Source organism: Pelobates fuscus, chromosome 2 (genome assembly GCF_036172605.1).
Source record: "Pelobates fuscus isolate aPelFus1 chromosome 2, aPelFus1.pri, whole genome shotgun sequence".
NCBI classification, from domain to species: domain Eukaryota; kingdom Metazoa; phylum Chordata; class Amphibia; order Anura; family Pelobatidae; genus Pelobates; species Pelobates fuscus.
The window spans coordinates 382,834,684-382,851,350 of NC_086318.1; positions in this window are offsets into that span (position 1 = coordinate 382,834,684).

Consider the following 16,667-nt stretch of genomic DNA (forward strand, 5'->3'; position numbering starts at 1 on the left):
TTTAGAGATCAAGGAAATACCTTGTACTCTGTCATGTTCCTTAAACCATTCCTGAAATGTTTTTGTAGTGTGCAGGGTGCATTATCCTATAGGCCGCTGCCTTCAGGGAACACCATTGCCACTAAGAGATTGACATGGTCTGCAACAATCTCTAGAAAGGTGGTACATGTCAAAGTAACATCCACATGAATGTCAGGACCCAAGGTTTCCCAGCTGAACATTGCCTAGAGCATACCACTATCTCAGCCTCCTTTCTTCCCATAGCGCATCCTGCTGCTATGTCTTCCTGAGGTAAATGACGCACATGCACCCTGCCATCCACCTGATCTAAAAAAAAAATGTAATTCATCAGGTTAGGAAACCTTCTTCCATTGCTCCATGGTCCAGTTCTAAAGCTCAGGTTTACATTATTGGTGGTTTTGAGATGGTTTGGGGTCATCATGAGCACTCTAACTGGTCTGGGGCTATGCAGCTCCAAAGGTTCTGACACCTTTCTATCATGGCCAACATTAAGTTTTTCAGCAATTTGAGCTACAATGAGCCTTGGGCATCTATGACCCTGATGCCAAATTACCAGTTATCCATCCTCGCATCACTTTTGGTAGGTACTATCCACTGCGTACCAGTAACAACCCACAAAACTTGCTGTTTTGGTGACGCTCTGACCCAGTCTGACTGGGGAATGTGTTTATGGCGTGGTATTGGATGCCCGTTAGATATAGTTTTATCGTATTATGTGTGAGTTTAAGACTTAGGTGGCAAAAAGAGGTAAATGCCACCATAGTATCTAATGTGAATGGGTTTTTGATTTGATATTCGGTGATGAATCTGTTGAATAAGATGAGAGCTCGGCTGTATGAAGGTCTGGTGTTAGCTGAAATTGCTGTTTGTGCCAGTATTCTCCTGTGTGCCATTAGTATTGCTAGTCCAGGATGAGTTCCTGGAAAAGCGATGGTCTGTTTGGTATTCTCTTGGCTGTGGGATGCTCTTGGAAGAAAACCTGTAGGTTGGAACGAGAAAAGGCATCAGCTGCTGTGTTATGATTGCCCGGTATGTGTTCACAGATCAGGTGTAAGTGTTGTGTTGCTGCCAACCATGTGAGTCTCCTGGCGAGATTCATGATTGTCAGGGAAGAGGACATGCCTTTGTTAATTATTTTGCATGCCGCTGTGTTGTCTGTGTAGAATTTTATGGTCTTTCCCTTTCACTGGTGGCCCCACAATAGGGCTGCTGCCACTATTGGGTAGATTCCGAACAGGGCAGAGGTGTTGTCTCTATTGGCCATATGTTTCTGAACCATTCGTCGCTGAAAATGGCTGCAACCCTGAGTGTGCTACTGCGTCTGTCCATAACACCGGGGAGTTTTCTGTTAAAGGTGGGATGAACATTTTTACCCCGTTCGATTGTCCCAAGAATTGGCTCTACATGGTCAAATCTGCCCTAGCCTGTCCGTCCAGTGTGATTATACTGTCGTTGTGTGGTAGGTTTGGTAATAGACTAAGTAGTCTTGCAATAAACATGCAACCTTGTGGGATTATCTTCATAGCAAAGTTCAAAGAACCCAGGAGAGATTGCAGGTCTTTCCGAGAAGCGGTCCCTCTGATGAGGAACAATTCAACCTCTGCCTTGATTCTCTGAACTTTGTCGCTGGGGAGACTAGCTTGCATCGCAACTGAGTCTAGGCAAATCCATAAAAACATCAGTTTGATGGTGGGACCTATGGTTTTCTCAGCAGCTACCGGCAGCCCTAACGGCAGTCCTAATAGTGCTACTGTCTTGGATATACTCTGAGGTGTTGGAGTTTTCTTCTGTCAGAAAGTCAGAAAACAGCTGACATTCAGCAGGAGCCAGCACAGTGTTTCTGCAAAAAGATTGAATAGTTTGGGGCTACTCTTGGCCCCGAAAGTTAACCGGATGGCAAAATAATAAAGACCATTCCATGCAAATGCCACAGTGGTGGATGTATAGGAAGCAGCTTGAAGGCATTGAAAATGTTGCTTTTGCCAAGCCAAGCTGCTACGCCAGCCTTCAAGATTGCCTGTATGGCATTGTCTACCATGGCATATTGCAATGAAAATTCCTCAGAAGGTATCTGTGAGTTTAGGCTTGGTACAACAACAGAATGTGGAGCAGACAGGACGATTATTAATCATTTTTTATTGTTATATTTTCCGGTTGCAATACCCAAGGGGTTGGTTCACCAACATGTGAACGGTGGAAATTGAAATAGCCCAAGCATAAAGCCTTTCTCTACTTCTAAAGTCTAACAGGTTGTCTATAGTTGGTTCTATAGTGGCTGATTGTAGGTTGTTACACTTGAGTGGACCTGTTAGTAGTGCGATTAACCCTGTGTTGAACCCCTCTGTGAAACCCGTGAGAAGGAATTGTACTAAATCCTGTGAAGGGTGAGTGTGAAGGTAAAAAGCCAATGTGTCGATCGGAACTTCGGTTAGTCATTTCCTGGGTAAGAGGCAATTTGAGCACATGGTCTTAGCGTGGGCTCAGTAACAGATGGAGCAGACATGCAACAACCTGCAGGCGCTAAAACTGCAGCATCCTGCATTTAAGTTGTTGCATATCTGTGCCTTGCCCAAAAATACGATAGATCTCCCCAGCTCTACAAATTGGTAGAGTGAGAGTTTGAAGAGCAAATTGCACAAGCCGTGGTACTAGCCTGACAAAGTGGCAACAGAACAATTCAGTGTCCATGTGACTCCAATCTATCCTGATGTTGAACTGCGCAAAGGTTGCTGCTGTCTTGGCTGAAAATGATTTGTGATAATCGTAAAATTTGGTACCTCCGTACTTGTTTCCCAGATCTACCAACTTGTGCATGTACAAGTCCAGTTCCTCTCTACGTTGGGGAAAGTTGAAGCATATTACATCTCTATATAACCCGAAGGCTAGTACAAAGTCTGGTATGGACAACTTCTTACTTAGCCTAAGATCTTTGGCCTTGAGCACTACTGACAGGTCACTGTAGTTGTACGTCTTGTTTTCAAGTATGTCTTGTGACGCAATCAGTAAGGACATGATTTTTACGTCTTTTGATGTTGGTAAAGACCATATGTGCTGGTGTGATGATATGTGTATCGGAACCCTGTGAAATTTCTGTACCTGTGACATTACCCTTTGAGGCAGTTTGGCTGATGATTTGTGTAGGAGGGTTATCTGGGGACACACGGTGGCTGGTGCTGGAGATTCCAACTTTTACATTCTTTGGTTCAAATTATTAATGGATGCCAGCATTGCTGTCATTGTGGTCTGAATCCCTGTTAGAGTGTCATAAATGTTATCTTGGGTTCTGGACCCTGGCTGTGGATTATCCGTACTGGTCATCATAATTCTGTGTAACTCTGCTTTCTTGGTGGTGGCAGGATAAGGTATCCCCCTACGCCTCAGCTGTGCGGTGTTCTTTGGGATCGTCCATGATCTTAAAGAGCAGGGGCTTGCAGGGTCTTGATTCTCGCCTGATGTAGGGGCCGCAGTTGGAGTGGGTGGTCTAGTTGGCGTGATGGGTAGGGAGAAGTCCTCTCCTTGGTCTGACACGTGAGACATGCTATAATGAAATTTAAACATGAGTCTTATCCCTATATGGATATTTGTGACTTGCGTTAACTGGCGTCTCTTTAAATGCCGGTAGCAAATAACAACTACTTGTTGTGAGATGGTGAGGCCTTGCTAATTACCAAGTGGCTGGTAAAGGTGCTGTCTATGATTTGGCCCTGTGCTGTGCCATCAAAACGTAGGCAGGGTGTCCGCCTCTGGGGAACTTGATAAGTGGTAAAAGGATAAGAAAAGTGACGCCCTTTCTAAACCTCTTAGAAGAGTGTTGAAAGACTATATCTATGATTTGGACCGCTGGATGAAAATACCTCTATATGAGGGTAGGTCAGGGGAGGGCTGGCAGCGTTAGGCCTGGGGGGCAAATCCAGTCAAGTGGCCCATCGCACCAAGAGGAGAGTAAAAACACGTTTTCCATGTGATTGAAAGGGGGGGCAGTCACCTAAACAGACACACTCACTGACAGGCACACACACTTGCTGATTTGACAAACACTAACAAACACACACTCACTGACAGGCACACGCACACTCACTGACAGACACACTGTTACAGGCATACTGACTCACACAGCCATACAAATTGACACACACTTGCACACACACGCAGACCTACTGACACACACACACACAGAACTACTGACACACACACACACACACAGTCACACTGACACACACACACTTTACACTTTTAAAGACAGTTTCCTACCTTTGCTGGTACCTTTCCTGAGGTCCAGTATGCTGGCTAGGGTGCTTGGGAGTTGGGGTCTAGCTCTTCTTGCTGTGTATGGGCCACCCGGTGGTCCCCCTTAGTGTGTGGGCCCCAGTTCAACCAAAGTACCAGCACCGCGGGCCCATGGGGGGCAACGAGGGGCATAACTGGGGACCACTGGGCCCCTGTGCAATAATTAAAGTAGGGCCCCCTTGTCACTCTACCTGGTGCATATTTTCACTCCTCGTCACTCCCCACTAAGCAATACACATGGTTGACATGTGTGTGGTTTCTTTGTGTGATTGTACTGTTGCTGAGTGAGTGTTACATGTATGTGTGTAGTTGGATGAGTGTGATTGTGTGGGTGTGAGAGCTGGCTGAGTGTGATTGTATTTGTGGCTGTTTGAGAGAGAGACAAAGAAACAGAGAGGGAGATAGGGAGGGAGAGACTGAGACAGAGAGCCAAAGGGAGACAGAGCTACACATGTAAAGAGATGGAGAGACAAAGAGTGACACAAGGAAAGGAGAGACTGAGACAGCTATAAATCCATAGAGAGACAGAGAGTGACACAAGGAAAGGAGAGACTGAGACAGCTAGAAAAACATAGAGAGACAGAGAGTGACGCAAGGAAAGGAGAGCCAGAGACAGCTAGAAAACCATAGAGAGACAGAGAGTGATACAAGGAAAGGAGAGCCAGAGACAGCTAGAAAACCATAGAGAGACAGAGAGTGACAAAAGGAAAGGAGAGCCAGAGACAGCTAGAAAACCATAGAGAGACAGAGAGTGACACAAGGAAAGGAGAGCCAGAGACAGCTAGAAAACCATAGAGACAGAAAGTGACACAAGAAAAGGAGAGCCTAAGACAGTTAAAAAACTAGAGAGAGACAGAGAGTGACACAAGAAAAGGAGAGCCTAAGACAGTTAAAAAACTAGAGAGACAGAAAGGAAGTGAGACACACAGAAAGAAGTAGAGCCAGGAAGAGACAGCCTCCTATGTGTGCAGGGAGAGGTGAGGTAGAGTATTTCACTCACCTTGATCCTGTGTGCCACTGCTGCAAGCTGGGACAGGGATCTCTTGGGGGCCTGAGGGCTGCTGGGCTTGCTCGGAGCTCCCCTGTGCAGTCCCAATGCTGGCATCCTGGGAAGAGAGGGAGGGGCCTGCAGGCAGGATATGGAGGCAGCTCTGCCAGAACTCCGCCCAGGAAGAGGTGAGGGTAGGCATTGAGTTCAGGTGTGCCTCCGCGGCACACCCAAACAATGAATGCAGCGGGACCTCCATCTGCACCCCATCTGCCCCTTACTGAGGTTACTGGCCGATCGGCCAATCAGTGAGCTAGGATAATTGCTATGTAGTATATTGCCGAATTAGCAATATACTAAATAGCAGTTTTGCAAGGGGAGTCAGTCCTGCCAGCAGGGGTCCACAGAGCAGCCAGGCCCCCTGGTGTGATGGGCCTGGACGCAGGTCCGACCCGGTAGTTCAGCCACTGGGGGGAACTTTTTTTTATTTTGGATGTGGACGGCCCTGGATTTAGGGCGGCCTGGGGGGCAATTGCCACCCTGCCCCCCGGCCCAGCCCGCCCCTGGGGTAGGTGTTGGTCTCGTGGAAATTTACAATGTACCTTTACCTGTATTCGGGGTCGTTCTAGTACCCGAACTGCCAGTTAACAATGCTTTGGGGTAAAAGGTATGAAGGACATAGCATACCTGTTAACTTTTTAGAAGGGATCTTATGGCTTGACGGGATGACTCATTTATTGGCATGTACCACCTGTTGAAACTAAGACTATAGTTGGTAACTTCACTATGATTGTGTAAGTGTTTAATATTAGTTTAAAGTGATACATACCTGGGTAAACCGGTTTTCCTCTTAAGGGGTTGTAAGTATGGTTGGGTTACTTTTGGACCTAGCAGATTGAGGAATTGAAATTAAGCTTATGTTTAATAATCACGTGATTTGGTGTGAATAGAACTATATGTTTGGTAAGTAGATTGTTTGTACGTATGAAATTCTATGAACTGTGTGCAAACGTTTGATGTTACCTTGTAATTGTCCTCCTCATATGTTTGTGTGGTTACGTACGTATGTTTCTTGACTCAAGCGTTTGTATGACCTGATTGCACGTAATATGTCTTTTACGTTATAGAGCAAAGTATGCTTGTGCTGTAGGTTTACGTGAATTAATATATATAGGGTGTTCTATTTAAAGTTATTCTGTTAGTGTGGACAACTTAACGTAACTTTTTAAATTGTGTGTAGCTTACTCTAATGACCGTGTTATGTAGATGCCAGAAACAGGTATAATAGGGAATGTAATATTTGTGGTACAGACCACGTATTCCGGTAGATGCGAGTGTACCCGTTTGGATAGGAACTGAAGATTGATATGAGTTCTGACTGGAATTTAATCGTATCATAATATGTCAATACTTTTTACCAGGGTTTTACCTAGTACTCTTTCTACTGACATTAACCCCTTTGAAGAAATTATTTAACCTTTGGAGCTAGGTTTATGTGTTGTATATTAACATATTATCTATCAGGGTTATGACTGCAACATTCGGCCCCCCTATCCTCCCACCGCTTAGAATCTGCACGAGTGTCAACGTACCATGTATACAAGAAAAATCAATGTGACAGGATGGAATTCAAGAGAGTATTGATCTGAATTCTGAAAGTACATAATGAGAATACGAGCGTATTTTGGTTTATATAAGGCAAATTCCCGACTGATTGACCATATTTAGCCTTTAAATATATTACTAATATTAGCCGTTCACTTATTTGACTAGAGCAAAACACATTTAAACAAAGCGTAATACACAATTAATAGATTTTATATTTAATTAACCACCCCATGCCATGACTGCATACCTTGTTTACCCCAGTGAAACCAATTATAATTATCACCGCATTCATGTTATTTTTGGATTTACGTGTAGTTAGCATTTTTTTTTCCCCATAGATGGCAGTGTTGGTGCATGTTTTTTGTATAGAGTTTGTAACTCTGATTTAGCCGAACTGAAAGCTTGCATTTCGTTACGAGGTGAAAGTAGTCGTATGTGTTTTGTCTGTGCGAACAACATGTATTAGGAGAATGACGGTTTGTTTTCCCCGCGTTCTTGCCTGTTGGTATGTTATCTAATTAGTTTATGTGCGAGTTATATGTTCAAGTGTATTTGCGTTCGTGCACATGCGGCCCCCGTTCGGTAGTTTAACCACGTTCGTATGTACTCACTGTTTACCGGGAGCCTAATATCCGACACATAAGTTTGGGAAGGTGCCCTGAAAGTTCAGCTGGACTTCAGTACTGGAAGCGATCGTGTTTCCTTGGCTTGCAGCTGGCATCGGTGAAGCACGGTGTGAGGGCCTGCTGGAGCACCTGGCCGTTATCCTTGCTGTAGCTAGGCCTGGTAGAGCCAAGAGGGAATTCTCCTTGGCGAAACTGGAATCAGAAGTAACCAGTCGACGTCAGCCCAGTAGGGAGTTTTTTTTGTTGAGCTCATACGTCTACCCAGGATCCCTTGCAGTAGTGAGAGCACTGTTAAAGTGAGATTTCTGTGGGAAAAGCAAGTCTTATGGCTTGACTGGTGTATTTGTGTTTAGCAATGTATATATATAACTGAGTGCATAGTGGACAATATATTGGTGAGAGGATTATAGATTAGGCAAGGAAAAAAAAGTCCATGTACATATTGAGAAATGTAATTTATTTACAACTCTTTTCCACTCAGTAACATCAAGGTTTTTCTGTCTAGACAAAATGTTTGTTTTGTTTCCATTAAATAATGCTATAGACATATCAAAATGAAACATAATAATTTAATCACTACTTTTAAGGATACCTAAGTACTCATATTCTGGGGTTGTTTTTTCTGAAAACTCTCTCAATGGCAGTGTTTGCTCTGTCAGTAGCTTCATAGAGCGCATGAGCAGTGCAAGCAGTTATAGATGACAGAGCCTTTAGATTTGTCACATATTTATGTTGACTATTTAATATTTGTAATTAGAGCCTGTACTTACCTATATTAAATCTAAATATGAGGTATGTAATTATTTCTTCTTGTTATGCATATATTTATTGTTTGTTGCTATATATACCATACATAAATAGTTATAGCTAGCAATTGTAGATTATGCTAACCTATAATCTTAATTTTAATAATGACAGGAGGCGAGTATTTTGCATGACTTTCTTTACTCATGCCTCCAGCAGCACAAGTCAATCATTAAACTTTTTAACCAATCATAACAAGTCACATAACCATATATAAAGCCCTGATCGTCACATGACTTCCTCTTTCTTTGGTGAGAGATTAGTTCATATAATGCCAAGGAATAAACCCAAAGTTCGTAAAAAATATAACCATCCAAACTTGCTCCATGGGAGTCCCAACTTCAATTTAATCCAACTTCAAACTGATAACGCATATCGGAAATGAAACTTGATTCGAAAGATCCAATAGCCGGTGTGTCCCATCCGGAGCCAATAACGGCCATCACACTGCAAGAAACAGAAACGAGTGTAAGAGGATGGAAATAGACTTATGTCTACATGATATCAGTTTTACTGTATCTATCCATATTTTATACAAAAAATAGTAACCTATCTTTATATACTAGCATTAAACCATAAAATCCATAAGTACTCGTCTATTACCTCAAACCTCCTATTCCTATCCTCCAGATAAACTATACCAGTTATAGCTGAGCCATAGAAACGTTGACAGTTGACAACCCATAGAAACGGGAGTGGAGGGAGGGAAAATACTCGCCTCCTGTCATTATTAAAATTAAGATTATAGGTACACTACGTTAGCATAATCTACAATTTTATTACATGACAGGAGGCTTCCTATTTTGCATTTTTAAAGCTGAGGTAATAACGAGAAAGATGCGTGTGTGGTCTCACGAAAATAAAATAACCAGAAGGTATCTTCCCGTGTCCAGTCTGCGGAACATGGATATCCGCTAGGGACGCTCCCGCCGAGAACGCTCGCGAAGCGGCCGCGCCCCGAACCGAGTGAGCCCCGAAGCACGTCTCCACTCCTGCTAAGGATAGGATCAAACCGGTAACCGGTTTGTAGGGTTTGGTGTACGACACCAGCAGTTGCCCTCTACTAAAAGCTCGAAGGTTTGCGGTAACCTCTACATATCGAGTAAGTGTGGAAACTACACATAAATGGGGAACCGTAGGGAAGAAAGGGTAAGATATAGATGTTGAATTCGTTTTAGTTCTACGAGACACCGTGAAGGTAACCCCTTCTGCTGAGATTGAGAAACCGTCCACGCCAAACGCTCACACGTCCGAAACTCGTTGAAAAGATACCAAACATAGAAGCAAAGTGAGTTTGGCCGACAACTGACGTAGGGATAAATCTGCGTTGTCTGGCCAATTCCTAAGGAAACTGAGGACCACCTCTACATCCCACATATGATTATACTTAGGTTCCGGTGGTCTGGACAGTTTGATGCCTCGCAGCAGGCGACATACCAAAGGGTCCTGACCGACCAGAGAGCCTTGCATTGGCACGTGTGCCGCTGAAATCGCGAAGCGTGCCACGTTGATGGAACGATAGGATTTTCCCTCCGTGAAGAGGTGTGACAAATAACTTACCACCATGGAGATAGGTGCTGTAAAGGGATCACAATCCCTTCCCACACACCAGCGGGTCCATGAATTCCATGCTGATATGTAACTCCGTCGGGTACCCGGTGCCCATGAACCCCATAAAAGGTCTTTAGCTGGTTGCGATAGTCCTTCGATGGACCAGGTTCCCCTGAAAGACTCCAGGCTACCAGCTCCAGATTCTCCTGTATCACTAGTGGATGTGGTTCCCCTTGTGGGTCTGTCAGTAGGAAGGGGAACGATGGAAGAAGTAGGGGATGTTCTTGTGTTAGAGCCAATAATTCCGGAAACCACGCCTGACTTTTCCATAACGGTGTGATGAGAATCATCGAGATCTTGGTCATTCTGATGCAATGGATCACTCTCACTATCATCGAAAATGGTGGGAATGCGTACGCTCCCTTCCGGGGCCACTGTTGTAGAAAGGCATCTACCGCCTCGCATTGAGGGTCCGGAAGCCAGCTGTAATATCTTGGTAACTGTGTATTCGTCCGAGACGCAAACAGGTCCACGACCAATGGGCCCCTGAGGTCTTTCACCGCTGAAAATACTGACGTGTCCAGTCGCCAGTCGCTGCCGTCTCGCCAGTGTCGAGAAAACCAATCCGCCGTGAGGTTGTTGATTCCCGGTAAATATTCCGCCTTGATCGGAATGTTGCGGGGGATACAGAATTGGTAGATGTTCTTCGTCGCCTCTGTCAGGCTTCTTGATCGGGCTCCCCCAGGCGATTTATGTATTGGACCGCGGAAATGTTGTCCATGCGCAGTAGGATGCAGCAGTTCGCCATGTCCTTGGCTAGACTGCGAATCGCAAATTATCCCACAATCAGTTCCAGGCAGTTGATGTGGAGACCCTGTTCCTCTTGGGACCATGGACCTCCCGTGGACGCGTGGGCGCAGTGAGCTCCCCAACCCCAAAGGCTCGCGTCAGACTCCAATACAAAGTCCGGGTTCGTCCTGAAAATGGCTTTGCCGTTCCAGGCTTCCATGTGAAGTAGCCACCATCGAAGTTCCGTCCGAGCTTCTGCGGAGACAGGAATCCAGTGATCGTATGTGTGTCCTGCTCGTAGGTATTGAGCTTTCAGTCTCTGCATGGCCCGGTAGTAGAGTGGGCCTGGGAAAATCGCCTGTATTGATGAGGAGAGTAGGCCTACTATCCTCGCTAGTAATCGGAGAGGTATGGTGTCTCTCCTGAGTATCCGTCGAATTTCCTTCCGAATGGCCGCTATCTTGGATGCGGGGAGGCGTAGTATGCCAGAGTTGGAGTCTCTCGAAACCGAGGAACTGGACTACCCGGGATGGAGTCAATACTGATTTTTCTCTGTTCACTACAAACCCCAGCGATGCCAGAAAGTGAATGGTAAATCTCGTCTGAAATCGAATTCTGGATTTGGATTCGCAGAAGATCAACAAGTCGTCCAGGTACACGAGACAGCGTATTCCCCTTCCTCTCAGATGGGCCATGATTGGTTTGAGGAGTTTCGTAAAACACCATGGGGCCGAGCTGAGTCCGAATGGTAGACATAGTAATTGGCAGGGGTGGCCCTTCCAGGTGAAACAGAGGAAGGGTCGGCTCTCTCTTGCCATGGGGACCGACAGGTATACGTCTTTTAAGTCTAGATGTGTGAACCAATCGTGTTCGTTAAGTAAGTCCCTCAGAAGGGGAATACCTTCCATTTTGAAATGGCGATAAGCCACAAATCCATTGAGTTCTCGTAAATTGATGACTGGACAGTAGTCTCCCGTCTTTTTCCTGACGACAAACATGTTGCTGAAGTAACCCTGGGTCGTCTGTGGCGAATTCCACCGCTCCCTTTGCGAACAGGGTTTGTATCTCTGTGTCTATGAGGCGCATCTGGCTCTCGGACGCCCGTATAGGCGATGGTCGCCTGGTCTGAACTGGCGTATGGGTAAACTCTATCACGTACCCTCGCACAGTCTGTAGGATCCATGCATCTGTGGAGATGCGTTCCCATTCCTGTGGAAAAAGGAACAGTCTGCCAGCAGTTATACTTGAATGACATAACAGAAGACAGTTCATGCTCAGCTGAGTTGAATCGTCCCCGTCCTCTGCTCCGAGTGCCTCTGGTACGGAATGATCCCCTTGTGAAGGTGGCTCTTGCAGATGGAAAGAACTGTTGTGTAGCATATGGACGACTGGGGCCGGATGGCCAGAAGCGGCTGGTCTGATGGAAGATTGGGCCTTATTCAGTGTAGTGAATAGGCCAACGTGTTTCTTCAGTTCCGCCAGGAATGGTTCTCCAAAGAGCAGGCCGTCTGCCCAGGGACATAGCTCCTTCTTTCCCAGGTCCAACCGTTTGGAGTCTATCTTCAATAGGGCCGCCTTACGTCGTTCTGCGCACATGGCGGCGTTAGAGTTACCTAGAAGGCAGATCGCCCACTGTGCCCATTCTCTAATGTCGTGTGCCTCGAGGGTCGTCCCCTGAGTAAGTGCCAAATCTGCGAAGTATAGGATCTTCGCCAGTGGGCCTATCATGTCCAGCATTTTGTCCTGAACCGATTTCATGCCCTTCGACACCTTTCCGCGGGTCTCTGCCCGAGCGGGACATAAACACCCCCACTGTGGTGTCAAACTCTGGGGTGATGGCGATCTTGTCAGGAAGCACGGGACGTGGGCACTCTGCTTTGAGTTTGGCCCGGACCTCCTTGTCCATCGGCTTCCTCAGCCAAAAATGTATAAATCGAGTCAGATGGTGCGGCAGGTTCCATTTGACGATCTGGGGTGTCTTATCTGGCGCGGATCGAACATGGGGTTGCCCGTCCCGTCCAGGAACACCCCGTCCTCGAATACGTCCGCATTCGATTTACGTGTGCTTTTGCTGCCTGAGTGGCCTGCCCATTCAAGGCCTTGGCTGAATTCTCCGACTTCCTGAGGTATGTCTTGCCAGTCCTCCTCCTCCGAGGGGGAGTCCTCTGCCATCCATTCGTCCATGATTTCCAGTGAAGGCAGGGATAATGGTTCCTCATCCCCTGATGAGGGGTTTTGTGGAGGGGAGCGGTCCAGGCGCCTTGACTGGCGGCTCCGCTTCCTCAGTATCTTCCCTTCACATCTTGGAAGGGTCGTGTTGGATCCCTTCCATTGGCGTTTGGACACCCCCGCCTTCGGCCTAGGTTCGGTAGGATTCTTATCCTCTTTCTGTCACGTCCTGCTCTGTTCTGTGTAGATGTCTGGCTTTGCTTCTGGTATCCAGTACTCTTTTTGCTATTAGCAAAAACTTGCTTAGCTTTCTTGGTTTTTGGTTTTCTAGTGTATGTCTGGTTTTCTTTATGCTGGGATTTCTGGGTTCATTCCTATATATTCCAGGTTTCCTTTAAATGTTTGTTTTATTTGCCACACCCGTATGTTTCCATCTTTCATTATGTTTCAGTGTTCCTGCAGGCAGCTGCTCACTGCTTCTGTCCTTTCTTGCAGGTAAGTACTATATATGTGAATCTGTGGATGTTTTAGTATACATTAGGCAGTGTAGGACCTGCCAGATATGGGGTACATTGGCGTTGTTGGCAGGCTTATGCAATGTATGATCATATAGTGTAACTAAATCCCCATGATTTTCATATGTAGTACTTAGTTATTTCTCCTCTTGTTTTGCTTATGTTATCTTGTCTTGTTTTAGTTTGTATACCCAGCCCATGTACAGTCCTGTCCAGTCATGCCCATGTTATGTTCAGGTTTTCCTCATGTCTTGTGTATATGTTCTGGGTTTAGCTTACTATCCTTCTCTGGTTCTGGGTTCTACTAGTTCTGTCTTGTTTTCATGTTTGGTGCCTATCTCTAGTCTTGCCTTGTTTCTAGTACTGGATACAATCTTGCTGCAGAGCCTCCCTATTCAGCTCCTGGGAGGTCTGCTAATTTCTAAGCTCCTAGTTCCTGGTATCCGCTGAAGCTGATTCAGGGTCTTGGTATGTGGCTGCACAAACGCTGATGCTCAACACCAGGGGGCGTGCGGTTACCCTGCACCAGACCCTGCTAATCCACCTCCACACTGTGACTCCTACATTGAACATCAGGCATACTGGGTCCCGGTCCTGCTCCGCCGCCTGGACACTGTGTCTGGGTTCCGGACATCGGACTGCCACCCTGACACTTTCCTTGATGGAGGCGTGGAGTCCGCCATCTCCGGCGGTGTCTGTGTCATCATTTTGGCCAAAGCCTTTTCCACCGAAGCCGACACCGCGGCATTGATCATTGCCTGGAAATCCACAGATGATGATGGAGGAGTGACTGACATAATGGCAGCCTGTTCTTTCCAATCTGTGGGGTGACAGAGTATACGTCAGTGCGTATGTATCTACACAGGTACCATGTAATCAGTACCACTAGGAGTTTGACTAGTGGTCTGTAGAGGGGGTCACCCTCCTATCGACCGGGGTGAACGGTCATTAATGTTGGGACGGAGCCAGTGGCGTCTCTAGGATAAATTTTTAGGGGGGGGCACAGGGTGGGCCAGGGACAAAAGTTGGGGGGCACATTCAAACCCGCCCTCGCCGCAGTTTGACCCCGCCCCTGACGCATGTTAAGCCCCGCCCCGACAAAATGTGTTTTTTTTAAGAATCCCTGGTGGAGGATTCATTATTTTCCACCAGGGATTATTAAAAAAAAAACAAACACATTTCCTTTGATACAGTGCCATAGTTCCCAACATTTGAAAAAATTTCCAAGGACATTTTACAGCACAGCTATCAATTACTGTCTGTGTATAATATCCCTGGACAGTCAGTGCTCTCTGTATAATACAGGGTTGTGTGTATAATAAATTGGGACAGTCAGTGATCCCTGTATAGTGCTGCTCTCTGTATAATACATGGCTGTGTGTATAATATCCCAGGACAGTCAGTGCTCCCTGTATAGTGCTGCTCTCTGTATAATACAGGGTTGTGTGTATAATAAATTGGGACAGTCAGTGATCCCTGTATAGTGCTGCTCTCTGTATAATACATGGCTGTGTGTATAATATCCCAGGACAGTCAGTGCTCCCTGTATAGTGCTGCTCTCTGTATAATACAGGGCTGTGTGTATAATAAATTGGGACAGTCAGTGCTCCCTGTATAGTGTTGCTCTCTGTATAATACATGGCTGTGTGTATAATATCCCAGGACAGTCAGTGCTCCCTGTATATTGCTGCTCTCTGTATAATACATGGCTGTGTGTATAATATCCCAGGATAGTCAGTGCTCCCTGTATAGTGCTGCTCTCTGTATAATACATGGCTGTGTGTATAATATCCCAGGACAGTCAGTGCTCCCTGTATAGTGCTGCTCTCTGTATAATACAGGGCTGTGTGTATAATATCCCAGGACAGTCAGTGCTCCCTGTATAGTGCTGCTCTCTGTATAATACAGGGCTGTGTGTATAATATCCCAGGACAGTCAGTGCTCCCTGTATATTGCTGCTCTCTGTATAATACAGGTCTGTTTGTGTATAATATCCCGGGACAGTCAGTGCTCCCTGTATAGTGCTGCTCTCTGTATAATACAGGTCTGTTTGTGTATAATATCCCAAGACAGAGAGCAGCACTATACAGGAACACTGACTATCCCGGGATATTATACACACACAGATCTGTATTATACAGAGAACAGCACTATAGTATTATACAGATAGCTGAGCATATACCCCATGTCCCAATCTCTAGACTACTAGTACCTGTTAACAGCGGCTCCCAGACGTGTGTAACAGGGCTAAAGTGTACGGCAGCTCACACAGATGATTCAGCAGTAAAGCGCACTCGCTGGCAGAGTCAAACTGAGAATCCAAAGCAGCCCTGGAAAAAAATGTATGCCATTTCTACAAGTCACTATGTATATATTGTACAGTAAGCACACAAGCTCACTGACATGCGCAAATAGGCTTACTGACAGACAAAACTCTCTGACTCACACACAAGCTTACTACAGACAAACTCACTTGTATAAACACAAGGCTTACTACAAAGAAGTTCAGGGACACACACAAGCTCATTAAAGACAAGCTCACTGATACACACATGCTCACTAAATAGAAGCTCACTGACACACACAAGCAGTACCATCTTAACAGCATTAAAGGACCACTCTAGGCACCCAGACGACTTCAGCTTAATGAAGTGGTCTGGGTGCCAGGTACCTCTAGGATTAACCCTTTTTTTTATAAACATAGCAGTTTCAGAGAAACTGCTATGTTTATAATGAGGGTTAATCCAGCCTCCAAATCCTCTAGTGGCTGTCTCATTGACAGCCGCTAGAGGCGCTTGCGTGCTTCTCACTGTGAAAATCACAGTGAGAGCACGCAAGCGTCCATAGGAATGCATTGTAAATGCTTTCCTATGCGACCGGCTGAATGCGAGCGCGGCTCCTGCCGCGCATGCGCATTCAGCCGATGACGTCGCGATCAAGATGGAGAGGAGGAGGAAAGCTCCCCGCCCGGCGCTGGAAAAAGAGGTAAGTTTAACCCCTTCCTCTCTCCAGAGCCCGGCGGGAGGGGGTCCCTGAGGGTGGGGGCACCCTCAGGGTACTCTAGTGCCAGGAAAACGAGTATGTTTTCCTGGCACTAGAGTGGTCCTTTAAGGGCCCCAGGGCAAATCAATGCAGTGGGGCCCTTCCTACACAACAACTCACAGGAATAAAATGTTTAATTATTGATAGACTGCTGAGCACATACACACAGTACACTGAATACACACACACACACATATTTCTGAATGCACACAGGTGTTGCTGAATGCACACAGACTGATTTATACACGTACACACAGACTGCTGAGT